General features: G+C 45.4%; 1 protein-coding gene across 1 annotated transcript in view; it reads right to left on the bottom strand.

Moving 5' to 3' along the window:
- Window positions 1-12,891, bottom strand: part of DYNC1H1 (dynein cytoplasmic 1 heavy chain 1) — an 80,788-nt gene that overhangs the window by 66,088 nt on the left and 1,809 nt on the right. The window lies entirely within an intron of this gene.

The raw sequence follows: 12,891 nt of genomic DNA, 5'->3' as shown, positions 1-12,891 counted from the left end.
CCTCTTCCCCAGTCAGTGGAAAAAGTGTCTTCCATGAAATCGGCCCCTGATGCCAAAAAGGTTGGGGACTGCTGTTCTACTGACTAGGTTCACCTGTTTTTCTCTGCCTACCAATTTTTTCCTGGCTCCTGACCTGGTCACTTATTTGCTGGGTGATCATAGGCAAGGTGGTTAACATCTCTTCACCTCTGCTTTCTTGTCTGGAAATGGGGTGGTACTAGCATGCCTGGGCTGTGGGAAGGATAACCGAATTGACACATGAGAAGCACTGGGCAGGGCCTGGCCATGGCTACATTCTCATCCTGGTGGGCTCGTCCCCTGTGCTCCAAATACTAATGTCACTTTTTACTCTCACCCGCAAGTATATTCTGCTCAAGTGTTGACTCAGCACTTTCTGTGCGACAGGTACTTTACATATGTCATACATGTAACCTTATGGGGTTGGTATGACTATTATTATCCTTGTTTTTCAAGTAAAGAATACAAAACAAGCAAATTACCCACAGATACTTGTCTAGAAAGCAACAAAGTGAGAATTCAGAAGTTTGTGATTCCAAAGTCTAGGCTCCTCACCAGGACATAGCATGGTCTGTGTTCTTCAAAACTAGACTCAGGGCAAACCCCAGTCAAGAAAATCACTATCAAGAAAATGTCCTGAGGTGAGTGGATTGCCTGAGCCCGCAGGTTCGAGACCCGCCTGGGCAGCGAGAGCTCATCTCTACAATAAATCAAAAAATCAGCCGGGCGTGGTAGTGCACACCTGTAATTCCAGCTACTTGGAAGGCTGAGGCGGAAGGATCACTGGAGCCCAGCAGGTCGAGGCTGCGGTGGCCGGGAGCGGCCACTGCACTCCAGTCTGGGCGACAGAGACTCCAACTCAAAAAAAAAAAGAAAATGTCCTCGGTGTTACTGAGAGGCATTAATCTAGTCTTCTCCTCTGCTCACAGCACTGACTCTGTTCTGAGTTTGATTTATGAATGCATCTCCCTCTCCAGCTGTAAACTCACAAAAGGCAGGGAGCATGCTAAATTAGATACCACACAGCACAACACTGTGCACACAATAATTATTTTTAAAAGCTTACTGAGCCGGGCTCGGTGGCTCAACCTGTAATCCCGTGCCTTTGGGAGGCTGAGGTGAGTGGATTGCCTGAGCGCGCGGGTTCGAGACCCGCCTGGGCAGGTGAGACCTCATCTCTATAATAAATCAAAAAAAAAAAAAAAAAAAAAAATCAGCCGGGTGTGGTAGCACATGCCTGTAATTCCGGCTACTTGGAAGGCTGAGGCGGAAGGATAGCCAGAACCCAGCAGGTCGAGGCTGCGGTGACCGGGAGCGGCCACTGCACTCCAGTCTGGGCGACAGAGTGAGACTCCAACTCAAAAAAAGAAAAAAAGAAAAAAAGAAAAAGAAAAAAAAAAGCTTACTGGAGGCTTGTAATCCTAGCACTTTGGGAGGCTGAGCAGGAAGAATGCTTGAGCCCAGGAGTTCAAGACTAGCCTGGGCAATACAGTGAGACCTCATCTCTACAAATAAAGAAAATACATATACGCCGGGCTCGGTGGCTCAGCCTGTAATCCCGCGAATTTGGGAGGCTGAGGTGAGTGGACTGACTGAGCCCGCGGGTTCGAGACCCGCCTGGTCAGGCGAGACCTCATCTCTACAATAAATCAAAAATCAGCCGGGCGTGGTAGCGCATGCCTATAATTCTAGCTACTTGGAAGGCTGAAGTGGAAGGATCGCCTGAGCCCAGCAGGTCAAGGCTGCAGTGGCCGGGAGCGGCCACTGCACTCTAGTCTGGGCGACAGAGTGAGACTCCAACTCAAAAAAAAAAAAAGAAAAAAGAAAATACACATACCCGGGTATAGTGGCTCATGCCTGTAATTCCAGCAACTCAGGAGGCTGAGGCCAGAGGACTGCCTGTGCCCAGGAAATCAAAGCTGTGATAAGCTGTGATCATGCCACTGCACTCCAGCCTGGGCGACAGAGTGAGACTGACTGAAAAAAAAAAAACCTTACTGGAATTTAATAGTAATATAGCCTCAAGATGCATGTGAAGCTGGGCACGGTGGCTCACGCCTATAATCCCAGCACTTTGGAAGGTGGAGGCGAGAGGACTGTCTGAGCCCAATGGTTTGAAACCAGTCTAGACAACTTCACGAGACTTCGTCTCTACAATAAATCATTTAGCTGGGTGTGGTGGCGCATGCCTGTGGTTCCAGCTACTTGGAAGGCTGAGGTGGAAGGATCACCCGAGCCCAGCAGGTTGTGGTGGCCGTGAGCACGCCATTGTCCTCCAGCCTAGGTGACAGGGTACAATTCCTACTTTAAAATTAATAAATAAATAAATAAATGTGTGAACCAAAATAACTAAAAATCAAAATTAAAATAAGAAATTTATAAAAATGGAAAATAACCCAAACCTCTGTATCAAGTACTAATCTACTAGATGCCGAAATATTCTAGTAAAATTATCTTTACAACGATGTATGAAATATGTGCTAGCAAAAATTACAACCTATGGATTAATAAATCACAAAAACTAGCCGGGTGTAGTGGCATGCATCTGTAGTGCCAGCTATTTGGAAGGCTGAGGCGGAAGGATAGCCTAAACCAGCAGGTCAAGGATGCGGTGGCCGTGAGCATGCCACTGCACTCTAGCCTGGGCAACAAAGAGTGAGACTCAGCCAGGCTCGGTGGCTCAGCCTGTAATCCCGCGCCTTGGGAGGCTGATTTGAGTGGACTGCCTGAGCCCGTGGGTTCAAGACCCGTCTGGGCAACTTGGTGAGACCTCATCTCTACAATGAATCAAAAATTAGCCGGGCGTGGTAGTGCGCGCCTGTAGTTCCAGCTACTTGGAAGGCTGAGGCGGAAGGATCGCTGGAGCCCAGCAGGTTGAGGCTATGGTGGCCGGGAGCGGCTACTGCACTTCAGTCTGGGCGACAGAGTGAGACTCCAACTCAAAAAAAAATAAAATAAAATAAAAGAGGGAGACTCCAACTCAAAAAAAGAAAAAGAAAAGCAGATGCCTTAACAATCAGAAGATCTGGGACCAAGTCCTCTCATTTAGAAGTTAAGCAACCTTTGGGAGGGGTCATTTTTCTTCCTCTGGGCTCCAAATTAGGGAGACAAAAAAATAGGCAGGGAAATAGGGGAAGAATATTGAATTCGGAGGTCTGTGAGCTTTCTTTAAGCACTAAAAACTATGAAATCTGAGTGTATGGGGTCTGAGCAAAAGTTATTTGCTTTGTTAGTTTTAAATGAGACAAATATAAAATTCACACTAAAGAGCATAAATTACTAGTACAGCTATCAAGAAGACAATAGTACTTCCAAATTATTGTTTTAGGTATAATTTTAGGAAGGGGAAGGAGTAGGTGGCAGAACATCCTAGTATGCCAAGTACTCCCAGGCTAATTTTTAAAATGTATATTAAAAAAACTAAACAAATCAATCGATTTTTCTAAGTCACTCCAATGTATCTGTACCACAGGAGAAATCAAACTGCCTGGAACCAGTCACCCACATAACTACACTCAGTAAAATACAAGCATACAAACAGCATAAAGAAATACTTCCAAACTGAAATAGCTGTCAAGGTGGTGGGATCATATTCTCCTTGAATTTTTTGAACGTTCCATAATTCTGTTCTATGACATATAAAATGACATGAAAATAACACCCAGGCCAGGTTCGGTGGCTCAGCCTGTAATACCACCATTTTGGGAGGCCAAGGTGAGTGGACTGCCTGAGCCCATGGGTTCAAGACCAGCCTGGGCAACTTGGTGAGACCATGTCTCTACAATAAATCAAAAAAAGTAGTCGGGCATGGTAGCGTGCGCCTGCAGTTCCGGCTACTTGGAAGGCTGAGGCAGAAGGATCGCCAGAGCCCGGGAGGTCGACACTGGGGTGGCAATGAGTGTGCCACGGCACTCCAGCTTGGGTGATGGAGTGAGACTCCAAATCAAAAAAGAAACCCCCCAAAAACAACACCCAAACAATATGTAGAGAATAAAAGTCACATTCTATAATCACCAAAGAGGATCACTGATGCAACTAAATATGACATGTTAACTCTGAATCACTTCTTTCCCCAGATAAAGACTCACTGATACAAATAAAATCATACAGAAAAAGCGCAGTCTGCACATAGCACCTAGGCACGTGGCCTGCTTGTCCTAATGCACACAGGGTTAAGGGAAGTAGGCACCATTCCAACAGATGAGTCAGGCTGTGGTGGCCGCTCAGGCTCTGCCCCAGGAATACTGCAATGCAGTAGAGCACGGCTCTGGCTCAGGAAGACACGCCCAGTGACATAATCCTCAAACAGCCAGAGCGCAAGGAGATATTCCCTGCTGCATTGTTAAATTCCAACTTCTCTTGATGATAATAACCTAAGGAAGTCATTTTTAATCAGCCAGACATTTTGGATTAGTATTTATATCTGTATTTCCTATAAATACAGAAACTAAAGTCTGAGTGTGTCTGACTTCCATTTATAGTTACGCAACTTATGATACTGCTTTATAAACTGCTATCAAATAATTAACCTTTTTGCCTATCTATATAAATGATTACATCTCTGTGAATTATTACATTTTCCAGATAATAATTGGACACCTTACTTCTGTAGGAACACTTGAAAAAAACTGTTTAGAAAGAAAAAAGACACCTGTTAGATCTTAGTAACAAAGAGGCTACTATCTTGTTATATTCAGAAGCTTATCTATAAACACAGTCTGCGTGTTTATCAGGTAATATCACTTTCAGTAAGGTCTGAATCAGTTTCCTGATGCTTGATAGGTACGGATTAACACAGCTGATACACAACAGTCCAATACCGTACTGCTTATTCACATTGTCAAAGAATCCAAGTACCAGTTATAGACAGTACCAGGCCTGCCTCATGACTTCCTGCAAGCTACACTGACATGTGTAGCAATGACGCCTGGACACTTCTTTGTTAACTTCTGAGAGGTTAGTGAGTTTCTAGAGACGTTCAAAATGGCATTTAGCACTAAGCTGTGTATACCCCATTGAGAGACGAAAGTATTTCGTGCTACTAGTGCTTCCTATCATGACCCTGTGAATGAGGCCAGCATTATGTCCTATTTAATGACACTAAAGACTTGCATCGCCGGCTCCTGATGCTCTCGCAAAGCCCAACCTCAGAGCGCCCTGGCACAGGCAGGCGAGGCTGCCTGATTCCTGCCTCGGCCACTCCCTCGCTTCCCTTCCCTCCCTGCCAGCTCTCTCCAGCCATGCCCTCCAGCCCCCGACACTGCCAAATCACCTGTTCCGTGGTCCTGCTTCCCTCTGTCTTTTGTCCTCCTTGCCCTCCGACATCCCAACAGGCGAATACCATGTTATTTTGGTCAATCCCTGTCATACGCATCCTTGCCTTTTGTTCGCACATGGCTGCTCTCGTCATCCCCTTCTCCCTCTGATGCTTTCTCTCATTCTCTCGTTATTCACCCCTTCGTCCTCCTTCTGAGGAGCCGTGGCTTCTTTGCCACGACTGCGCTCTGCTCTGGTACGAGGCTCAGAACGTGGTGAGAAAGTCTGAGTTTTCTCTTCAATGCAAAGACTTGCCATAGCAGTGTTAGAAGCATGAAGGAACGTTAAACCCCATAAAATACTTGTACAAAATGTTAACTGGAGTTCATTTTGGTATTTCAGGAAAAAAAGGAGAAATAAAGAGTTTAAAAACTAGTAAGTCACGAATGCCTAAGGAACTTAAGACTTAGTACTTTTAAAGTTGATACTAATCAAAGGAATAACTGACATGAAACAGATTAAAACACTACCATTTTAATGGGTACCAAGAAACTGCAGAGATTTGTTTTTAGGGTTTCAGAACCCTCCTTAGAATATCCTTTTCCTGCAGGGCATGGTGGCTCAAGCCTGTAATCCCAACACTTTGGGAGGCAGAGGCGAGATTTCCTGAGTCCAGGGGTTTGAAACCAGCCTGGGCAACTTGGTGAGACTTTGTCTCTACAATAAATCAAAAAATTAGCCGGGCATGTGCCTGTAGTTCCAGCTACTTAGAAGGCTGAGGCAGAAGGCACACCTGAGCTCAGCAGGTTGAGGCTGCAGCAGCTGTGACCCTGCCACTCTACTCCAGCCTGGGTGACAGAGTAGGACTCCAACTTAAAAAATAAAATAAAAAATAAAAAAAGAATATCCTTTTCCTAACTGGGTCTTAAAACTCTGGGGTCTTGGTTTTCTCCTTCATGAAAGACAAGGGCTGGACTAAACCTCCCCTGCTGCTCCTAGCCTGATATTCTATGATCTGATAAAAAATTTCCATCCATCTCTACTTTTTAAAAAGAAATGATTACTGACTTTTCTCTGTAATGCACATAAATTTCATTTACTATTCTACACTGCACATTCAAATTTATCTTGCTACAGATTGGTTTGTCCTACAAAGGGTGTAGGGCCCCAGTGTGACAGCTTGGGACAGTAAGAACCCAGGTAATGGACTCCTGCCTAGGGTAACAAGACAGTACGGCTTTATGGAAAACTCATCTTGGCCCAGCTCGGTGGCTTAGCCTGTAATCCCAGCAATGATGGAGGTTGAGGGGAGTGGATTACCTGAGCCTGCGGGTTTGAGACTAGCCCAGGCAACTTGGTGAGACCTCATCTCTATAATAAAATAAAAAATTATATGGGCGTGGTAGCATGTGCCCGTAGTTCCGGCTACTTGGAAGGCTGAGGCAGAAGGATTGTCAGAGCCCAGCAGGTTGATGCTGGGGTGGCTATGAGCGTGCCACTGTACTCCAGCCTGGGCGACTCAAAAAAAAAAGAAAAAAAGAAAACTCTTCTTGTTAATTTATTAATCATTTTATTTGTTTGCTTGTTTGTTTGATTCAGGGTCTTACTGTCTCCCTGGCTGGAGTGCAGTAGCCAATCATGGCTCACCACAGCCTCAACCGCCTGAGCTCAGGCGGTCCTCCTGCCTCAGCCCCTCAAGTAGCTGGGACTGTAGGTGCATGCCACCACATCTGGATAACTTAAAAATTTTTTTTTAAGATTAGGAAACATAGTTTATTTAGAGAGTAAATTAGAGAGCGAGAAAGAGGAGATTCACCTCCCCAAGGCAGGGGAGGGGGGCCAAAGCCAGGAAACATGGCCTGGCCATAGCTCAAAGAGCATAGGGCCACAACATAGCTTAGCTTTTATAAATTTTCACAGAAACAAGGTCTTGCTATGTTGCCTGTGCTAATCTGGAACTCCTGGGCTCAAGCAATCCTCCTGCCTCGGCCTCCCAAAGTGCTGGGATTCCAGGCCTGAGCCACTGCACCCAGTCTACTTGTTTAATTTTAAAGAGACAGGTCTCTGCACATGCATGTTTATTGCAGCACTATTCACAACAGCAAAAACATGGAACCAGCCGTGCTGCCCACTGAAACTGGACTGGACAAAAAAACGTACACATACACAATGGAATATTACACAGGCATAAAGGAGGACAAACATACGAACTTTGCAGCAACTTGGATGGATTTAAAGTTTATAATACTCAGTGATCTATCACAGTAACAAAGAACTGAGTACCTCATATTCTCATTCATAAGTGAATCCTGAACATTTGCCATAAGATAGGGATTGGCAGTGCAGGACACTAGCAGGGGGGCGGGGGGGGGGCGCGGAGGGAGCGCATATAACATCAATAAGGGTACCTGGGTATCTGAACTCAAACCAGGTAGAGTGGGGACCAAAGGGAGGCCCAAACTTTACCTCTACGATGACTACTTGTATACCTAATCCTGAATTGTACCCCATATCTTAAAAAAAAAAAAAGATGGAAGGCAGAGGCAGAAGGATTGCTGAAGCCCAGCAGGTCGAGGCTATGGTGGCTGTGAGCATGCTACTGCACTCCAGCTTGGGTGATGGAGACTCCAACTCAAAAGAAATAAAATAATAAATAAAAGAGAGCGGTCTCACTGGAGTGCAGTGGCAGGATCATAGTTCACTGCATCCTCAAATTCCTGGGCTCAAGGGATCTGAGTAGACAGGGTCTCATTATGTTGCCCAGCCTGGTCTCAAACTCCTGGCCTTAGGTAACCCTCCCACCTCAACCTCGGAGTAGCTGGGATTACTGCAGGAGCCACCACGCCGAGCTAATTATTTTATTAACCATGTGGGGAGCAAAGTAAAGACCAAAAATGAATATGATACTTTTTAGTCATCAATCTACTATACTTCTTCATCCTCAGGAAAATTGAATCCTCAGAAAAATAATCTTTAAAATCCAACAGGCCGGGTTCAGTGGCTCAGCCTGTAATTCCAGCACTTTGGGAGGCTGAGGCAAGTGGATTGCCTGAGCCCATGGGTTCGAGACAAGCCCAGGCAACTTGGCGACACCTCGTCTCTACAATAAATCAAAAAAATTAGCCAGGTGTGGTAGCACGCACCTGTACTTCTGGGTACTTGGAAGGCTGAGGTGGACAGATCGCCAGAGCCCCAGCCGACGCTGGGGTGGCCATGAGTGTGCCACAGCACTCCAGCCTAGATGACAGAGTGAGACTCCAACTCAAAAAAAAAAAAGAACAAGCAAAAAACAAAAACAAACCAACAAAAACATTCCCCATCAAGCTATCCCCACCACTGTATCTCTATGAAGTTGAGTACTGTAAAAAGCTCCAGTTTTCTTTAACATTTCAGTCCCTGGCCCTGGCCATGACTAATAAAGAAAAGGTGAAACCCCCAAATTATCTCTCTCAGGAAAAACTATAATTCCGAGTCTAAGATAAGCATTCATTGGAGGCAGACTCTATTCTTGATCATAAAGACAAAGTTTCAAGCCTGAGACACTCAAGTCCAAAAAAAAAAAAAAAAAATTCACGCAAACCAAGGAACTTAGCCTGATCCCAGCCTGGTCACCAATAAGCTGGAGAGAGAAGCCATGGAACCGTGAGCTTTGGTTACGTATACCGTGAAGTATATGTCACCCAGCCTCTCACAGGGATAACGGACAACAAAAAAACCTAACTTCAAGTAAAAAGTCACTAACGTTGTCAAATGCCTAGCTAAATAAAATAATTCTGTATTCCATTACAAATATTTGGAAACTTCTTTCCATTTAAAAAAAAAGAAAAATAATAATAATAAGGGAAAGGGGTAAAATAAAGAAAAGCAATTTCTTCTCTGTTCATTAAATAAACCGTACAACTTCATTGTTGGTGGTGGTCTGTATTAAACAACTCAGAATCTGTTTTCTGTATTAATGCAAGCCTACCCTTTCACTTAAATCAACTACTATATGCACACATTTGATTAGATGTACACATGCCAATGCTAACTCATAAAAACCAGCTGGAAGAAAGCCCTCCTGCCAAGGGTCCTAGTGCAGCCAGGATGGTAATAAGACCAATCAGACCATATGTCATAAGCTTTGGTTAACTTGTAATTTTTAGATTTTTGAAAGTGAAAAATAAATTACAGACAGGTTGAACTGCTAGAAATACTTCAGGAATTTTTAAAATAAATACCGGAATGAGGTAAGATTGCAATTTTAGATAGTTTCATTCCTTAGTCAACTTTCAAAAGTGCAAGTCATTATGGAGCTGAGATTTGGATGTCTGGATGCTCGCTTTGCTGAAAGGAAGAAATGTTCCCATAAAGAAAACACAGAGATGACTTGCACTAGATAGTATACCACAGAAATATGCCCCAATAATTCTAGCAAAGTCTGAGAAAAGTGAATTACTGATGATCAATGCTCTAGAAGCAAAGAATGAAAATTTTCTGTCATAAAAAGAAATTGTGGGTTGGGTGCAGTGGTCAAGGTGGAAGGACCTCTTGAGACCAGGAGTTCCAGATCAGCCTAGGGCAACATAGTGGAATCTCCCCTCAACCTCTCCACCAAAAAAAAAATTAGCTAGGCATCATAGGGCTTGCCTGTAGTTCCAGCTTCTCAGGAGGCTGAGGCCAGGAGGATGGCTTGAATCTAGGAGTTTTAGGCTGCAGTGAGCTATGATCGCACCACTGCACTCTAGTGTGGGTGACAGAGTGAGACCCTATCTCTAAAAAATATTTTAAAAAAAAAAGAGGGGGAGGGGAATGGGATTAACAGTCGCAAATATCTGTCTGGGGATGGGGAAACACCTCTTATCAACAGGGTGCCTGAATGAAACGTAATTGTACACCTAACCCTTAACTGTACCCCACAAAATCATAATAAAAAATATTGATAAAAAAAAAATTGTGACCTGAATTTTAAAAAAAGTCACTTATTTCAATACATGAACTATGCCATAAAAATATGATCAACAATTAGCCATGTCAAATATGTCAAAATACAGTAACTTTTAAAATGTAGATTAAAATTTATATAATGCATATGTATTAACAACCAGAAAAGCATATGCCAAAATGCTGACAGTAGATATATCTGGGTCAAAGGATTCCAGGTGATTTTAACTTTTTTTTTTTTTTTTTTGAGTTGAAGTCTCACTCTGTCGCCCAGACTGGAGTGCAGTGGACGCTCCCGGCCACCGCAGCCTCGACCTGCTGGGCTCCAGCGATCCTTCCGCCTCAGCCTTCCAAGTAGCCAGAATTATAGGCATGCACTACCATGCCCGGCTGATTTTTTTTTTTATTTATTGTAGAGATGAGGTCTCGCTGCCCAGGCGGGTCTCGAACCCATGGGCTCAGGCCATCCACTCACCTCAGCCTCCCAAAGGCGTGGGATTACAGGCTGAGCCACCGAGCCCGGCTGATTTTAACTTTATTTGTATACTTTAAATGTTCTACAATGACTATGATGTTTTTTGAAAAAAAGAGTAGTTGACTTAATTTTTTTTTTTTTTGGAGTAGGAGTCTTACTCTGTTGCCCAGGTTGGAGTGCAGGTGATCCTTCTGCCTCAGCCTTCTAAGTAGCTGGAACCAGAGACACACACCATCAACACACCTAGCTAATTTTTTGATTTATCGTAGAGACGAGGTCTCACCAAGTTGCCCAGGATGGTCTCGAACCCCTGGACTCAGGCAATCCTCTCACCTCTGACTCCCAAAGTGCTGGGATTACAGGTGTGAGCCACCACCATGCCTGGCAAAAAAAATTTTTTTAAAACTCTTGTGGTTTCCATGAAGGGATACGTAACCCCAAACATAATGGTAAACAACCCTAAACAACATTAATAATCTAAAAATGCTTGAGGCCTGGCTCAGTGGCTCAGCCTGTAATCCCAGCACTTTGGGAGGTTAAGGCAAGTGGACTGCTGAGCCTGCGGGTTCGAGACCAGCCGGGGCAACTTGGTGAGACCTCGTCTCTACAATAAATCAAAAAATTAGCTGGGCGAGGTGGTGCGTTTCTGTAGTTCCAGCTACTTGGATGGATGAGGCTGAAGGATCACCTGAGCACAGCAGGTTGAGGCTGCGGTGGCCATGCACCATGCCACTGCACTCCAGCCCAGGCAACAGAGGGAGACTCCAACTCAAAAAATAAAAAATAAAAAATAAATGCTTGAATGACTTATTTGCTTTGAACATTCCTTATGTATCTAAGAAAAATATTCTTTTACACTCTCCCAACTTCTGGCATAAACCAAGGCTACAGTGAAGCACCTTCTGAGTAGGAATAGCCTTTGAAAGAAACAAACTATCAGAAAGAAACACAACTGTGTCGCTGAGACTGGAGCAGGTAGTATAGGTTCTCTCAGCTTTGTGCAATTATAGGAAGCTTGCAGGCAAACGTTTTCAGACATTCTCCAATCCCTAGGGACTAACCTCAAATTTTACTTGGACATCATCCCTGGGTTCCTAGAAGAAGATGCCACACCCATACATGGGCTCCTGAACATTGCCTTCAAAGCGATTTTGTTTGTTTGAGACAGTGTCTTCTTGCTCTGTCATCCAGGCTAGAGTTGCAGTGGCACGATCAGAACTCTGCAGCCTCAACCTCCTTGGCTTAGGTGATCCTTCCGCCTTGGCCCCGCAAGAAGCTGGGTGCGCAGACATGCTCACTCCCACGCCTGGCTAATTTTTATATTTTTTGTAGACTGGGATCTTGCTATATTGGTCAGGCTAGTCTCAAGCTCCTGGGCTCAAGCAGTCCTCCTGCTTTGGCCTCCCACAGTGCTGGGGTTATAGGCATGAGCTAAGGCACCAGGCCAACAAAGTGTTCGTAAAGAATCAACGAGAAGCTCTTCCTGCAGGCAAGCTCCAAGTCTCTAGCCGATTCGAGCCTCGGAAGGTCATTATTAGAGGAAACAGCTCGAACAGGCAAATCTTTTGCCTCCTCTCCCCACTAGGTGCTTAACCTGAATCTTTACTTTTAATCTATAAAACCAGACTCAATATTACAGGGTTATCATTAGGATCCGCGAAGCATTATACAAACGTAAGGTCTGATCAGTGGAAACAAGCAAGACCGGACACGGAGATGCCGGGCCTCGTCCGAGGACTCGGATCAGCTGGTGACCTTGGGTGGATCACTGAACTTGAGCCTCAGTGCCCTCGCGCGTAAAATCGGGGGACGCGCCCATTCAGCAAGTGAGCCGTGAGGGCCAAGAGAGGGGTCTAAGCCCGGCAGGGATGCCCCGCAGGCGCCCGGGCGGGCTCTGCCACTCCGTGGGCCTCAGCCCCTGGGTAGCCCGCAAGGCGGGGCTGGGGACGCCTGCCCGCCTGGGGTCCCCTCCGGCCCGACCTCCTCCCCGAACCAAGACGACCACGCAAGGGCCAGCATCCAGGATGCCCTGACACATCCCTCCCGGAGCCGGCCGGGCCTGGACACGAATCGAAAGCGAAAAGCTCATGTGACACTGGAGGCAGGGATGCGGCCTCCGCCCGCGCTCGGCCCTGCGAGACGCTGTCTCCACCCAACTCGGCCATCTTGAGAGGCCCGAGCAGACAAAGCGACCCCATTGTGTTGGGGGACGGCAAGAC

The sequence above is a fragment of the Carlito syrichta genome, unplaced genomic scaffold (genome assembly GCF_000164805.1).
Source record: "Carlito syrichta isolate Samal-C Ts95f unplaced genomic scaffold, Tarsius_syrichta-2.0.1 Scaffold307187, whole genome shotgun sequence".
Lineage (NCBI taxonomy): Eukaryota > Metazoa > Chordata > Mammalia > Primates > Tarsiidae > Carlito > Carlito syrichta.
This window is presented reverse-complemented; position numbering and strand designations above follow the sequence as displayed.